A 15,665-nucleotide genomic window follows, 5' to 3' on the forward strand; every position below is an offset into this window, starting at 1 on the left:
GAAACGGGGGTGATAGAACAACACAGCAGTTTTAAATTTCAATAATCAGAATGCAGAAATTGTTTCCGTTGTTTTAAAAGGTTTATGTCAGTCTGCCTTTTCCCCATCAATACGCTTCCCGATCGCCCTGCACCTTAGGGAGTTAAAAAAAAAAAAAGACGTTCACATTGCGCAAAACTCTGAAACAGGAGAAGCGGGACATAAAACGGAGCGACGAACTAGATGTGAATTATAGCATAAAAACAGAGAATCCGACGCTGAACAGTGAAAAATCAACACATGATGTGAAACAGGTGATGAGTGAAGATTATTCGTCTTATATTATTCGTCTTATATTGGATAAATAATAAAATAAAAGTAGCAACAAGAAAGAAACTAAAGTGGACATAGCAATAAACCAAGAGAGGATAATACTAATCAAACGAAACTAAATGGAAATGAATGACGAACAAAATGCAAGAATAAACTAAGAAACTAAAGTAAATACAGAGGAATAAACTGTATGGCAAGACCTTTCGAGCAATAATTAATACATATGACTATATGGCAAGAATAAACAGACACTATTTCCAGATAAAAGGTAAAATAATATTGCTGAAATGTCATGGGTTTGTTGAGGCCACATCTAGTACTGAGAATAAATATATCTTACAGACCATAATGGTAAAGAACTGATTTATGTTTTTAATTAGATTTGATATATTTATTTCTTCAATATTATTTTTCATGTCAGTGTTAATGTCAGGATGCTGATGACTCCATGACACTTTGATTTTGACTCATAAGGATTTGATTAAGAACCAGATTTGTTCTTTGTAATTTCTGTCCAGTAAAACTATTAATCTATAAATCAATAGACAGATCTATATAAAGATATAATCCATGTTTCTGTCTCATATTTGTATGGCAAAAGGATTTGGAACTTTAGTTTTTCCACTGAATGCTCTGGTTTGCACAATAAATGCCATGTGGGTGAAATGTTATGGATGGTACTCTGATGTCCCATTCTCCTGAAGGCAGCACAGAGCTGCACCACCAGAAACTGGCAGAAACACTGAAGAGAAGAAGAGTTATGATTAATGTAGTTACAGTTCTGTCCATGTTTTAATGTTCCAGAGCTCAGTCGTTTTTAAAATAGTTCAAAGTTTAAACTGGCACGTTGAACATCTTTTATCTGGTCATTTTGTGGAAGATTTAACAACTAGAAAATGGCACAAAATAAGAATATTTTTTCCACTCTGATTGGCTGCTGTTAGGCCAACCAATTTTAACTTGAATGTTCATTGCATTTTTTGTAGACGCCTGTGAAAATAATTTCTATTCCCATGGCTTTTTTGTTCTCTGGGAAATTATTTTGGATGATAAATACAGAAACAAGCATACAATAATACAAATAAAACATCTACAATAGTGATAGTAATATTAATGATAAAATAATGGTCAGTGCAAAGTAGCCTGCAAATTCTTTGGTCGGTGGCAGTGAGGGACCTGGATAAGGGCTAGGGGGGCGCTGGCCCAAAAAAGGTTGAGAACCACTGGTCTAAACTAAGAAACAGAACACAGTTGATTCAATAATTTAGGAACTCGTATGCTTTTCTTTCATTTATGCAAATGTTGAGGACCCTTCTTATATTTACAGATCTCTTTTCTACAAAAATAAGCATTTAATTTTGTTAAGCTAGTCACTGCTTAACAGTTTTACAGATAAGGTTAAGCTTCACAACAATAAAAACATGTTCTTATGTTTGTTTAAAAGAAGAAGAACACACATGGAGACTGAGATCAACTTTTTCCCATGTGGCAAAAAGTTTGATCAAAAAAGCTCAAACCAAGTGTGACAATAATTGCAGGCAGCACAACCAGACCTCATTTTATTCTTTAATACCTTTGTTAACAATTAACTTCTGAAAGAATTTAATCATCTCATGATGGCAGAGGTTTGCAAACGCTGGCCGAATTCTACGACCACAAACCTATTAGGTGATTTCCTCTTTAAGAAAACCATAAGGGTCTGAGGTCATTCATTCATCAGTCACCTTACACATGGTTAACTTCATTGTTCAGGATGGTTTTGTTTATAGCAGAACCTCATGAAGGGAGGCCTACACAATGGTTAACCAGAACCATAGGTGCTGCCAGAACAAAAAGGTACACTTTGGTGGCATTTCAGTTTTTAGTTTTATGTGTTACATGATGTTTTATTGCGCTGATTTGTATTTGTACGCGTTTTAGAAAACCAGAATGCGGCACGTGCGCTTGACCCTCACGATTAACTATCCTGGTTATTTGCATAAACGAAGAAAAAAAAAAAAGGAGACAATGCTTACACACGTACCTAAAATTCTCACACCCATAGCCCTCTGTGTTTCTGCTTTCAAGTAATTACCCGTGAACCTATGGTAGGTGGTGACCATTGTGTAATGTCGGCTTAGCGCACAGGGAGGTGTTGGATTTATGCATGCTCAGCGACCTTTCTGATTGGGGGCAACAGTGGCCTCATTTGCATGAGGAGATGGGGTCTTTCATTAGCTTTGGTAGCAAGACCTCAGGTGTGGAACACACATACCTGGATGTCTGACCATGAATCGTATTATTAGAGTTTCCTGTAAGTCATACATCCTGCAGGTCTCTGTATGTTCACCGTTTTATCTCTAAAACTTGGAACATTGGTTTCAGGTTTAGTCAACTTGATTTTTCTTTGCAAAGTTTCCTCGGTTTTGTTACTTTTGACACGGTAGGTTTATTCCTTTTTGTCTTGCTTCAACATTCTGTGTTCAGGTTCCCATTACAGCCGGTTTCATTTTGTAGCAGTTCCTTTGTTCATTCCCATTTGTTCCCTGCCCTTGAGTCATACAGTTTCATTGCCTTACCTGCTCTGTTTTAAGTCATTGACTCACTCAGAATATTTCTACTTTGCTTTTCTTTGTTCCCTGCTAGTCCTCGACATTGCTTGTATAGCCATTGTTCATTTAATAGCGTTGAGATCATTTGTTTTCTGTGGCAAAGTTGGTTTTTCTGTCCAAGATTTTCTTTTTTTTTTTTGTTTTGTTTAAAAGTAACCTTAAGATTTCAAATTACATGGCACCGCTTTATTCTGACAGAGCCTTCCACCTTGAACTTTTCACATTTTATCCAAATACAATCGGAAATTTCACAATCTTTTAATTGGAAGTAATGCAATAGACCAGCTGTCAATTACACAGTCCACAGGTACAAATATTCTGGTATGTATCTACAAGCCCTAATCATCTGAAATCATTTCTATTCTTCTTTTTAAAGGGCTCTGCAACACTAATAGTCTCTATTCACTGTGTTTTAGACAGAAAATAGGCCAAGTGAGAAGATATACAACAAAGCCTCTAGTTAGCAATCAAACCCAGGCCTTTTTTTGTTTTTACATTCAAATAAATGACTTCCTCAGCAAAGAAAAATATACATTCTCTCCTGCAAAATATAATCTCCATCCAGAATCATGCTTTTATTGTGCGACAATTATGTTAAAGTGTCTGCAAACATGTATTGCTAAGCAGATATCTGTGATTTACTTGGGGGAAAAAAAACATGAAACATTTCTAGATGTAACTGCTCAGTAATGCAAATGTTGGCAAGCGAAATGTTCTTGAACAACATGCTGAAGATGTCCTCAGTAAAGAGACGCAATAGAACAACGTTTCCCAACCCTGGACCTCAAGGCACACTGCCCTGCATGTTTTAGGTGTTTCCCTGCTTTAACACACCCCATTCAGATGATTGCAGTTCAGAAAAAGCTTGTTAATCAGCCATCAACTGAAATCATGTGTGTTGAAGCAGGGAAATACCTAAAACATTCAGGGCAGTGTGCCTTGAGGACCAGGGTTGAAAAACACTGCAATAGAATATAGTCACGCTACAAACTGGACACTTCACTCACTGACACCTACAAATGCTCTCATACACATACACACACACACACACACGCACACACACACATGCACACGCACACACGCACACACACACTGTCCCTTTGCTGTCATGTATAATTCAACATGTGGTCGGGTGGGCAGATGCCTCATCCCCAGGGGGTCCCATCATGCCTTTGCTAGAATGAAACATTTAACAGCATAGGACAAAATGGAACATGCTCGGTGAATAAAGGGGAAATGGTTTTGGAACAACACATGCAACACACACTGACATGCACCCTTACACACCCTTTTGTCGTCACAGCATCGCTTTAAGATACAACAAACTCAAATGCTCTCATTGTGACTAACCTGCATTTAATTCAAACTAAAAGATGACAAGTTCATTTTGCGTTTCGTCACAAACTACAGAATTGTGTTGCGGATACTTTCAAACACACAGTGGAGAGCAGAGAAAGATCCTTCAACAAATGACCACGCTCTCGCAAACAGGCAGATATCTATATCGGTCACCAAATAGTATCATCTAGAAAGCAGCTGTAAGACTGCTTCTAAAGAGTCCTTAGAGATCCTCTACAGAGATACAATATGTTCATATAATGTCAGCGTTGCAGAAAGGAGGAAGCGGTGTGTGTGCGTGTGTGTGTGAATGTGTGCCAGTACTGTGATAGAGCAAAGAGAGAGAAGCTCTGCAAGTCTGAGCAGATGCTGGTGCTTTGAATGTGTCTGAGCGATGGAAACAGCTTAGGAAGGCCTGGAGTGAGTCCAGGCAGCTGTAAAGCGTGAATATTAATGTACTGTAACCTTGACACAGGAGAAGCTGCTGGTACTCATGAGGAGGCGCCTCATGACATCAGACAAGGGGAGAACGACTCCTCCTTCATGTAGCACGCACACACACGCTGGAAATCTTCATCTCCAGCTCTTCAGAGCATAATCTGTGTCCCACATCGTTCTAGTCTAAAAAGCTCACCTCTGTTGAATCTGCTTCGTCTCCTCTGTCACCTTTCTGCTCTTCTGCCTCAGCTCACCATCTGCGTTTCTCGTTCTCCTGGACCTGAAAGGATGTTTGTTAAAAAAAAGGTCGTCACACCTACAGAACCAGCCTTGAACTTTTTCCAGTCATCACATTGGTACCGAAAACATCAATACGACGCATCTGATCGTCAATCAAATAACCTCACTTAGGGATAGTTATAAAGTGGAAGAAGAATTATGCAGAGTTTTCATTGTATTTAATGTGGAGAAATCTGTATTCGACCGACTTGAATCAGCAGTTTTTAGAACCACCTTTTGGTGCAATTACAGCGGTCTTATGGAAGAGTTTTCCACTAAAACCTGTGCCCATGTAAAATAACTGGATGATTGGGGAACGTCCAGTTTAAAATCAGGCCATACATTCTCTACTGAATTTAGGTCTCGACTTTGACTGGGCCATTTAGACATGATTATGCTTTGGTCTACGTAAGCTGTTCTATTGTAGCTCTGGGTGTTGGTGTTCAGTCATTTGTGTTGAAACGTCCTTCAACGTCCTTCTCTGTCCAAAATCTTACGTAGCATCTAAGCACCTTTTTTTCAGGAATGTCCTTCCATTTAGCTGCCATTTATACAAAAAGCATATGTTTAGGGTGATTGACATTTTGATCACACATGACCTTTGAGTGCATACAAAAAGAAAAATATTCAGTTTTGGTCTTAGAGCCCTGTTTTCCACATGTTTGCTGTATCTCCTGTAGGGCTTGTGGCTCGCTGCAAACAGGGTTTCTTACGACTATGGCTTTTTTTTCTAGCCACTCTTCCACAAGGGCCACTTTTTAAGTGCTTGACTTATAGTTGCCCTGTGGCACAGAGCCTCTCACCTCTGGCTTTGCAGCTCCTCTAGAGTTACGATTGGGCCTCTTGGCCGCTTCACTAGTAAATTTTCTCCCTGCTCAGCTTGTCAATTTAGGAGGAAAGTCATGCCTTGACAGGTTTACTATTGTGCCATACCATTTCTATTTTCAGAACGGGACTCAACTCTGAGTTGAATTAAGCAAATGGAGTAATTGGGTGGTTTATAAAGGAAACTGGTTGCACTGGGTTTATTTAGGGAAATCCCATTAAACACATGAATACCGATGCAGATTTTGAACACCGTCTATCATTTGCATTCCATTTAGCGACCGTTGTGTGTCTGTCGTATAAAAGTCCAATGAAATACATTGAAGTTACAAATGAAGGTACAATATAGTACTTTCAGCCAAAAATAAGGTAAAAAATAAATGTATCCAACTTTTAAATACTAAGAATTTTAAATCATTATCTGAGCATGTGTTCTGATTAGTAATAAAAAGAACATTTTATTAAAGAATTTCATTCAGTTTAGCGTTACATCACAATCTAAACTTCTACGTCTAAGAGGCATCGGCATTTTTGCTAGAAGCATTACATTAAAAAAATCAGAGGTGGGGCCGACTTATGGTTTCTGAAACCCAGCCACCACTGAACAAGGCATCAGATGAAGCGTCTAAACTGGGCCAAGAAATATCTCAAGACAGGTTCACGAAGATTTTAGGGAGCGATAAAATGAGGAGGTCTCTTGACGGACGAAATGGTTTGGCTCATGGATGGATCAGTAAACAGGCACATTTCCACTTTGAGTCAGACATGAGCAAGGTAGAGGTGGGATGGTGATGTGGGCTGGTATTATTAAAGATGAGCTGTTCGGAACTTTTTGAACTGATGCTCTACTCTCAAACCTGCTGCCAGTTTTTAGAAGTTCTTCAAGCAGCCCTTCAGAAAGAAGCCCGACTTTTTCGAAGACAATGATTTTTATGCATTCATTTAACCCTTGTGCGTGCGAGGACTGGGGCAAATGATACAAGTTTTACGTGTGTGGGTTCGGTTGGACCCCATTTCTAAACACAATGAATAATCCTCAAAAGTAAGACTTCCCTAATAGCTGTGCACACGGTGCATCATGCCAAGAAGTAGGAGGTGATTTCATAAATGTCAACTTTAACTCCAACGCTTTTGCAAACCAGGTTATCTTTAACTGAAATCAGCAGAAATGTTTTATCCAACTATCTAAACCCTGACCCCATCAGACCTCTGCTTTCCTGTCTTTAAATCTTGCCTTCATCCACTCGTGTTTATTTGACTCATCTTTATCTTAATTTATTACATAGCCACTCGGGTTTTAATTCTCTCCAATTTGCCGTCGTCCTTTTCTTTCAAATTGTCTTCACTTTCATTTCCATCTTCCCCTCCTGTTCTCCTTTTCTACCCTATTCCCATCTTTATTTAATTTACTTGCCCCCTCCACTGTTTCCATCCATTACTGTTTTTCCCTGTCATTTAGTGTTCTGCGCAACAATCCTTTTCAACTTTTTCTACTAACACCTTGAACACCCCACCCCTTGGTACTCCTACCACCTCTCTCTTCTTTTCCTCTGTCCTTGCTAAGCACTACCATCATTCTATTCTGTTTTTTTTTCTTCCTTTGTAACTGCATGTGTATCAGGGAACACTCCAAAACTCAATTTTCCGATCTTATTGTCCTTCCATTCTCCGTCTCTCTTCCTCCTCCGCGCCTCCCCCCTCTCTCCCTCCCTCTTTTAGCTCACTGCCAGGCTACCACAGCCCAAACTGTTCGGCTGCAACTGTTCCAAGCCCAATAATTACAGCTTGTCAGAAAGAATTAATTTTCTCATTTCTCATAAAGACGTGTAAAAAATTACCATGTTATTATAACGCTGCCACTCTCTTGAGGCACCAAACGAAAACCAAATTTAATTTAGGAAATTCTTCCCTCGCACATTAAATTAAACACATAAATAAGAGTTTTGGAATTGGGGGGGTAGTTGGGTGGGGGGAGCATATGGTCGTTAGGCCGGCCCCAGCTCTGGGTAATGGCCATCGTAATGTTTTGATGGGCCCAGCTATTGGTAAGCACCAATACATTTGCATGATCACCGTCACGGCAGGCGAGCGAGCGTCCAATTAGCTCTCATATAGGCCTGGACAATGCTGGGAGAGAGAGGACAGGGGATCTGTTTGGCATAGGAAACACACAGCACGATATGGAGCACAGCTAATTAACAAGCACGTATGGAGAAAAACATATTTACAACGGGGGGGTTCTCTAAGGGACGGGTAGCCTTTCATGGAGGATAATATCCATTGAGGAAACATTTACGAGTTAAAGTACAGCAAGGCTGCACTTCACTGGTACAAACCCAAAAAACAAAAAAAAAAAAACATGGCAACAGACTACACATTCCCTTGGAAAACAATCCATTTCATTTTCTTATCAAGTTATGTAACAGTTCTATTAACAGCATTTTGCTCTCTTCTCATCTGTGGAGAATATATAGCAGAGCTATTGGAATTCGCAAATTAGCAATAAGGAAAATGTTTTTGTTATTTTAGGCAAGCATTACAAAATCTTCTTTCTAAGGATTTTTTGGGCTGCCTTGTTTCAGAGGTACAGGTGAAACCAGAAACTTACATACAGTGTATAAAACTTAATTGTGCTTAATTGAGATGAGAAATGAGAAATTTAAGTGACATAAAAACCCAGATTAGTTTGCAAATCATCCTCTTTATGGAGACATGTGTGGCTCGATTCAATTAATATTGAAGTTTTCCACCATAACGTCCATTATTGGATTGTTAAGAAAGATCCCGGACACTTTAAGACCCTGTAAACACTGAAGTATGGAAGCAGCAGCAGCATCATGACATTTTAATCGTTAGGTTTCAGCTGTCCTACACATCCCCCCCCCCCCCATATTTTCAGACTACTTCATGCTCTATTCTATAAAGTAGCATGCCATTTTCACCCATTTTAAACCTGCAAATAAAGAAAACCACCGTGAATCAATGGCAGAGACATCTTCAATGGCCAGGCTTTATAGTAGAACCAAAAAAATCTAGACAGACTGGATTTGTATGGAATTACTGTCCTTGTTGTGATGAAAAAAAAGTATCACCATTTAAAATCATTACAAATTTGGTAATACACACGTGTTTATTTACTGGTGAGTTAATTTCATGTGGATTAAAATCAACATGTCTCATGTCATCAAAAATCTTGACTGAAAATAAGTAATTGGAAGAAAGAAATCTACAGAAAGCAAAGTCTACCCTCTCTCTCAAAAGTCAATCTGCTGAACCATAAGCAACTAATCATCAATATGTACAACAATGATGCTGATGAAAGGGGTTTGATGGCGCTGAATTATTTCACCTCAGTTATTAGAAGGTCAGATGTCCTGGAAGTTTGATGAAACCGATTTAAAACACCAGCGTCCCTTTACTTTGATGGGGAACTCCAAAAAGAACAAAAACTCACCCCAACACAGATGAATAAGGTGTCCCATCTGACTCCCTGGTATGGGGAAGACAGGGACTTTCCCTGCCTGCAGCACAAGATGCGCACATGGACACACACACACGCACGCATGCACACACCATTACCAGGGACACGCATAGCAAAAGGTCACCTCGAGTTGACACACATGCTGTGGGCAGAGTCATGGCTGATCTGACAAGGCCACGACAAACACTCGTACATCCGTATGCATACACAGAAATGCTACGAGACACACACACGCATACACACACAAGCGCCGGTCGGCGCAACCAGTACCAGCTAACTTTCCCCAGCAAAGCAGCAACAGGGCTACAATCTGTGATTATGATATTGCCTTGACACGCGCACTCACTGGACTTCTTCATACACAAATATGTGCCGACACATACTGTACACACACACGCACACACGCACACACACACACGCACACACACACACAAGCAATGACACCGTTTCCTGTTTCATGGTCACTTGTCTTGTTTCTAGTTTTGTTGTCACTGTTCTCTCTTCACTCCAGGCCTTGTGCTCCACACAGAATGAGCCCCTGCTTTTTGTCATCACAGCCAAGTGATAACTTACAACTTTTATGCCACAGCATATAGAAACACTCACAGCTATTCCTCAACACGCTTTTTATAACTAAGTAAAAGTTTTGATGACAGAAAAATGCGGCAGCGTTATATAAATGACTCAGTCGGTAAACAAAGAGCCAAAGCTCTGATGGACACAAGTTCAAAAGGTCAATGTGACTCTGACCTGCTCTCGTTAAATCAAACTGTATTATGTGATAACATCTTTTCAGATTAAGATTTGGTAGCTTCATTTCACGTGCTAATGAGCACGTTACTCTTCCCTGTGTAATCGAATAGAGTTTGTCTAACGTTTTCAAGAGTAATTAACTTTTAATACGGATATATTTCAAAATGCCCTCAGCCTGGACACTTTAATAAGCCATCAGAAACACTGTTTTATCAGATTTATTTAGATTTTACCAAACTGTATGCTGACTGGCTGGTCAGTTAGTTGCGAAAACAAGAATATTTTAAACTGTGAAGTCACCCACCGTTGATGACTTGACACACTCAATCCTACCAAATTAATGGTCTCATCACGAACCGCAGCATATTTATTGGGACTTCATGTGTCAGACCAACATAAAGAAGCACATAATGAAAAAAGCCATGTGGAGGTGCAACCAAGAGTCCCACGGTGGCTCTGGAGGAGCTGACGAGATCAACAGCTCAGGTGGGAGAATCAAACGATGGAACCCGTAAGATTCCGTCGTGTAGGAAACACGATGGCATGTCGTGTTTTCTACATGAAAAGCATGTAGAAAACAAGCAATAACAGATGAGACCAAAATGTAACTTTCTGGCTAACATATGAAGCACTGTGACATTAATATAAGCATGCACGTCACTCTCAACACTCCAATACAATAACAGCAATCACATTGTGCAGTGGGGATGTGTTGTTAACAGGGATAGGAGATACCAGGGATACAAATATTCAAAGATGAAGTATTTAATTAAAGCCTTACCAGGAATTGATGAATGACCTCAAGAGAAAAATGCCAAAAAGTTGTTCCTGTGTACAGAACCCTTTCACTCCTGGACACAAAGAAAAACAAAAAATAAACTTATTACTTTCAAGGTTTCTGTGTGATCGTGTCCAATTAATCAGAAAAATATTGTCACTTTATAATTAAGCAGATCTGATTTAAGACACATGGCAACCAGTGAAAGAAACTAAAATAAAATCTAAGAAAACAAGTCAATGTAAAAAAAAAACAAAAAAAAACTTTATAAACTTTTACTTTTTTGAACTATTAGCAGTGATTCTGAAACTTTCAGTTGTTAGTGACAAACTAATAGGACCCCAATTTAGAGAAGGCAAAAGAAAGCAATTGTAGGATCCAGAACTCTTTGCACCCTTCTTCTGTAGTTCCTATCTCCTTCCCTGCTCCTAACTCTCCTTTTCTTGCTCCCTACATTCCTCCCCCCTTCCTCATTCACACCAGAATTCTTCCATCTATAAATATCAACAAGCGACTGTAGGGCTGCGTACAAAACCACACACACACACCAGACTAAACCAATGAACACAGTGGCGTATTGTGCCAGCGGAGCCAATACACACTTCCACGGCCATTACTCCCCATGGAAACAGGCAAGTGTGTTCGCGCACACATGTGATGTTGACGTTGTACCCGCACAGTGGCTGCTTTAGACAATAAGCTATTTCAGGGCCAAATCACTGACAAAAATCCATTTTTCCACCCCACTAAAAAAAGATCAGGAATGAGGGTGGGAGACAGCGCGGGATGGAGAGAAAAGCTGGAATCAAATAAACAGTGGCGCACATCTCTCTTAAGCTGGATTTATCTCTGTATTTTGTCATCGTTCTAATTTATTCCCCCAACCTGCTTACAATTACCGCCTTTTCAAAACTCATAACGGAGGCTTGTTGTTGTTTTCTGAGAGATTGCGTGGTATCTGCGGATGAAAGAGTGGGGGACTTGCATAAGGTGGAAAAGCTCCTAGTGTACTTTTGTAGATTATCCACTTGATACCGATTCATTTTCTCCCTCGCTCTTGTCACAGTTTTGTAAAGGAGGCGATGTAGGACAAACACACACACACACACACACGCTCAGTACTGTAGAGGAGTGTAGAGGGATGGGAGTGGGCTCATCATCTTTAGCTGTGATTACAACACTTGGCAAGCTCTCCCCTGCCTGTTTGCCTGTCTATTGCCTTACAAATGGATTAGTAAACCCTGTTCCATTTGTGTGTGTAGCTTCGCTGAGATTTAGGCTGACTTACAAATAACACCAATCAGATTTGGAAACAGCCGCTGTGTAGTCTTTTCCGGGGAAAATACTAAGGGATGTGATGTGGGGACATCGCTTTAGTATCATTTCTACTGGATGTACTTAGTTTGGGGAAGAAAAAAAAAACAGTGCTGTATTTTTGTGTGCACATGCAATATGAGGGGATGTGTTGCAAAGATTTGACATGTCCTATAATAAGGAAGTCTGCTTTAAACTTTTGGAGTCAGTCAGAGGTTAATCCAAGGGAGGCCTTCTCTTTTATCCCGTAGTTTACAAGTAATATAGAGGAGAATAACACAGATTAGATTAAAAAAAAAACAGACATTTAGTGGAGAGCACTTTTAGTAGACAGAGATAAATATTTTGGTATACTTGCAGCACATTGAAGCAGTGCAGAAAAGTAACTCAATGAAAGGTTAGTATCCATTGTCTACATGATTGCCTCTAGTGTGCGACAGACTAAACAAGACTGCAAAAAGGACTACTACTTTGTTTGTGCTTTCAAGAGACTATTAAAGCTTAAAGCTACGAGGTTGGCCTTAAGTATTCTAAGTACCTTCAAGTTTTTGGTATAGCAGTACACACCTCACTGAACATGAACCAGAAAAAACAAAGCAAGAGCTGCCAGAGGAAAAGATAATTCACAGGAAGATCCATAATCTTGTTGCCACAGCTGCCAATATTATCAAGACATCTATAACTCAGGTTACTTGAGCCAAGCCCGCAGAGAGTGGACCCAAAGATTGCAACCCCAAGTTGATCAGACAGCTCCTGTGTCTTGTAGAAAACGAGCCAAGAGAACCGTCCAAAACAATTCACTCTGAACTCCAACATCAAGGTAAGTCCCTTTCTGGTCATTGTGTTTTAAACCGTAACAAGAGACGACCCGGGAGGGCTTCACTGTTGCTAGAAAAAACACAAAAGGTTCATACTGTAATTTACCAAAATGAATAATGACATGTCCAAATGTTTGGGGGAAGAATGTCCTTTGCACTAATGAGACAAAAGTGGAGCTTTTTGGCTCATCACATTAACGTTGTGTTTAACCGGGGGGGGGGGAAATAACGATTTACAGAAACACAATACAACATGGAAGGTGTTTGGTTTGGTTTTGGCGGCTTTTCGCTGCATCTGGCACAGGGAATGCCAAAAATACACTCCTGATCAAAATCTAAAGCCTAAAGCAAAACTTATTTACATTATTTTCATTTAGCACAGCTGGACTGAAACCAGGCTGTAAACTGAGCTTCGAAGTACAAAAAGACGAAACAGAAGCAAGATATTTAAGTAAAGGATTTAAACCCAAACATGATGTTTCACAAAAGTTCAGGTCTATTGCCCTAAATCTCAAGACATAGCTAAATGAGAAGGCCAAGAATAAAGAGCCTGCCTCAAAACACATACTTTCAAACTTGACTGATTATGGCCCACATGGACAAGACGAAGATTCAGCTTTTTGGTCACAGCGACTAGTTTCAAGAACTCAAGCTGAGGTTTTCAACCCTAGGAATAATGTACCAGCAATTAGTGGTTGTAACATCAGCTGAGTGGCTACAGCTTATCTTCAGATCATGAAGTTCTTCTACTTAAACCCAAATAATAAACCTAATAAACCCAATTAAGATTGGAGCTAATTCTTACTACAGGAAAATTTTTTGGAGTAAAGTTATGTTAACCTTCGGAAATAACCCGAAACTCAAACATTTCCTGGTTCATGTCTCTTGTCCTACCTGAAAGGAAGTGGTTTCTGTTTCCTCTCAGTTTTTGTGTGGCATAGATTTGATCAGCCATACAATCCAACAGCCGGCAGCCAATAACCCTCCCAAACCCGACTCCTTCATTTAACCGTGCACAGTCTAGGCATTCGCGTCCAAATAAGCCTAGAGGTTTGACCACAAGCAGAAGCCACTTTTTTTCCCCTAATGATCACTCAGAAAATACAAGGAAATAAAAAAAATATGAAGTTCCAGGGACAAATCATTTAAACTCATCTTCATTTGAACAGTCAGATGATAAATAAGCATATCAAGGGGCTGAACCAGGCCAGTCCACACTACACTGCAATGGGAAAATGTAGTTTATGTTGGTTTTTTTTTAGCTAAAATGGTTTTGATATGTTTATGCTCGTCAGTGAGGTCCACACGGTTCTAAGTATGGGGATGCAGAAACCAAAAACAACTTTGTTAACCCAGTGGAAAAAAAAAAAAAAGAATCCCTAAAGCCGAACTCAAACAGAAAGAAGTGTGACTTTGTTCTCTGGTGAGGATGCCAATATTCCACTTTATCTTTACACTGCCTTATTGTGTGTTTATTGCACCTTCTATATTACATGTGTTGTTATAGGTTTTTTTCTTCTGTTTTGTGTGGCTTTAATTAGAGACGCTAATATGTGTGCAATGTCAGCTGCAGAAGAAACTGCTATACCCAGAGATGTCAATCTCTAATAAAACCTTTTCATTTTTCAACCTTAGATCACAATTCACATATAGTATATTTCCAAAAATGTGTTGGTATTAACTTTTATTAAGTCATAAAACCAGGATTTTTCGGAAAACGGAACAATGTGAACCTTCCAAGACAATTCAAAAGAGCTCATCTTAAACAAAGCTCAGTACATTTAGCTCTGAAACAGAACCTTTTAGGAAACAAAGTTCATTTTCAAATATCTTCAAATTTCATCCCTTGTTGTCCATATGAGACATTTATGTTGTATTCAGAGGATAACTCCTTGAAGATACTGGGTCCTTTATGTTTTAAGTGGTACTGGATGAAAAAAACAACATTCTGAAAAGCAAACAGAAAAGAGATTACACATGCTGCAAAAAATCATGTGTCCACTCCTAATTATGTAAGGGCTGATCCAGGTCAGTCCAGAGAGAAATTGAGACATAGATATATAGATAGCTATGCATTCGCACGTATACACAGACCCTGTTATACATCTTATTTTAGTGCGAGATGAGCACAAAGTGTTTTAAGTGCTTTGATGTCAAGCAACTGTCTGGTCACAAACTCTTCCATCACTTGAAAAGCATTACAAAAACAAGAGCACAGACTTAAGAGGAGAAGAACAAGGTGTGTTTGGTAGTATATGGGAAAAGTGAGTGTACACATTTGTGCTTCTGGTGACCTGAGAGTACAGTTAGTGTGAATAAAGCTCTAAGCGGAGCTTCCATTAAGGCCCTTTCAACACAATGCCCCTCTTTCTCGGAGCCTATGTCTGATGGAAATCTGCTTTTGTTGCAACAGTTCAATGTCTCTGCTATCTCCTGATGGAAGCGTGGAGAAAGGATCGTCTGAAAGGGTTTCTATAGTTTTGTTTTTCCAAGCAGTTCCCCACACACACGCACGCAGACACGCACGCACGCTTGCAGCATCACACTCGATCCTTGCTCTGCAACAATAAAATCAATGCTCTGCGTTCCAAACACAGTATCTTGCACAGCCAAAAGCTTCTTGCGATCAGACACCACATCGAGTTCTGCGATCGCTGATGATAGAAAACGGAGGCGCTTCTGTGGCCTGGCCTTGACCCTAATTAAAACAGTTACAATGATTTTTTATGAAGTTTTTC

At 39.7% G+C, this 15,665-nt stretch overlaps 1 protein-coding gene across 1 annotated transcript in view; it reads right to left on the reverse strand.

The window, feature by feature from the left end:
* sox5 (SRY-box transcription factor 5) overlaps positions 1-15,665 on the reverse strand; it is a 239,975-nt gene that overhangs the window by 145,689 nt on the left and 78,621 nt on the right. The window contains exons 2-3 of the mRNA XM_081604242.1: positions 10,799-10,868; positions 4,876-4,959 (exon numbers count right to left, since the gene is read on the reverse strand). The gene's annotated coding sequence lies outside the window, so the exon portion shown is untranslated. The remainder of the gene's footprint in view (positions 1-4,875; positions 4,960-10,798; positions 10,869-15,665) is intronic.

The sequence above is a fragment of the Poecilia reticulata genome, chromosome 23 (genome assembly GCF_904066995.2).
Source record: "Poecilia reticulata chromosome 23, P_reticulata-male-v2, whole genome shotgun sequence".
Lineage (NCBI taxonomy): Eukaryota > Metazoa > Chordata > Actinopteri > Cyprinodontiformes > Poeciliidae > Poecilia > Poecilia reticulata.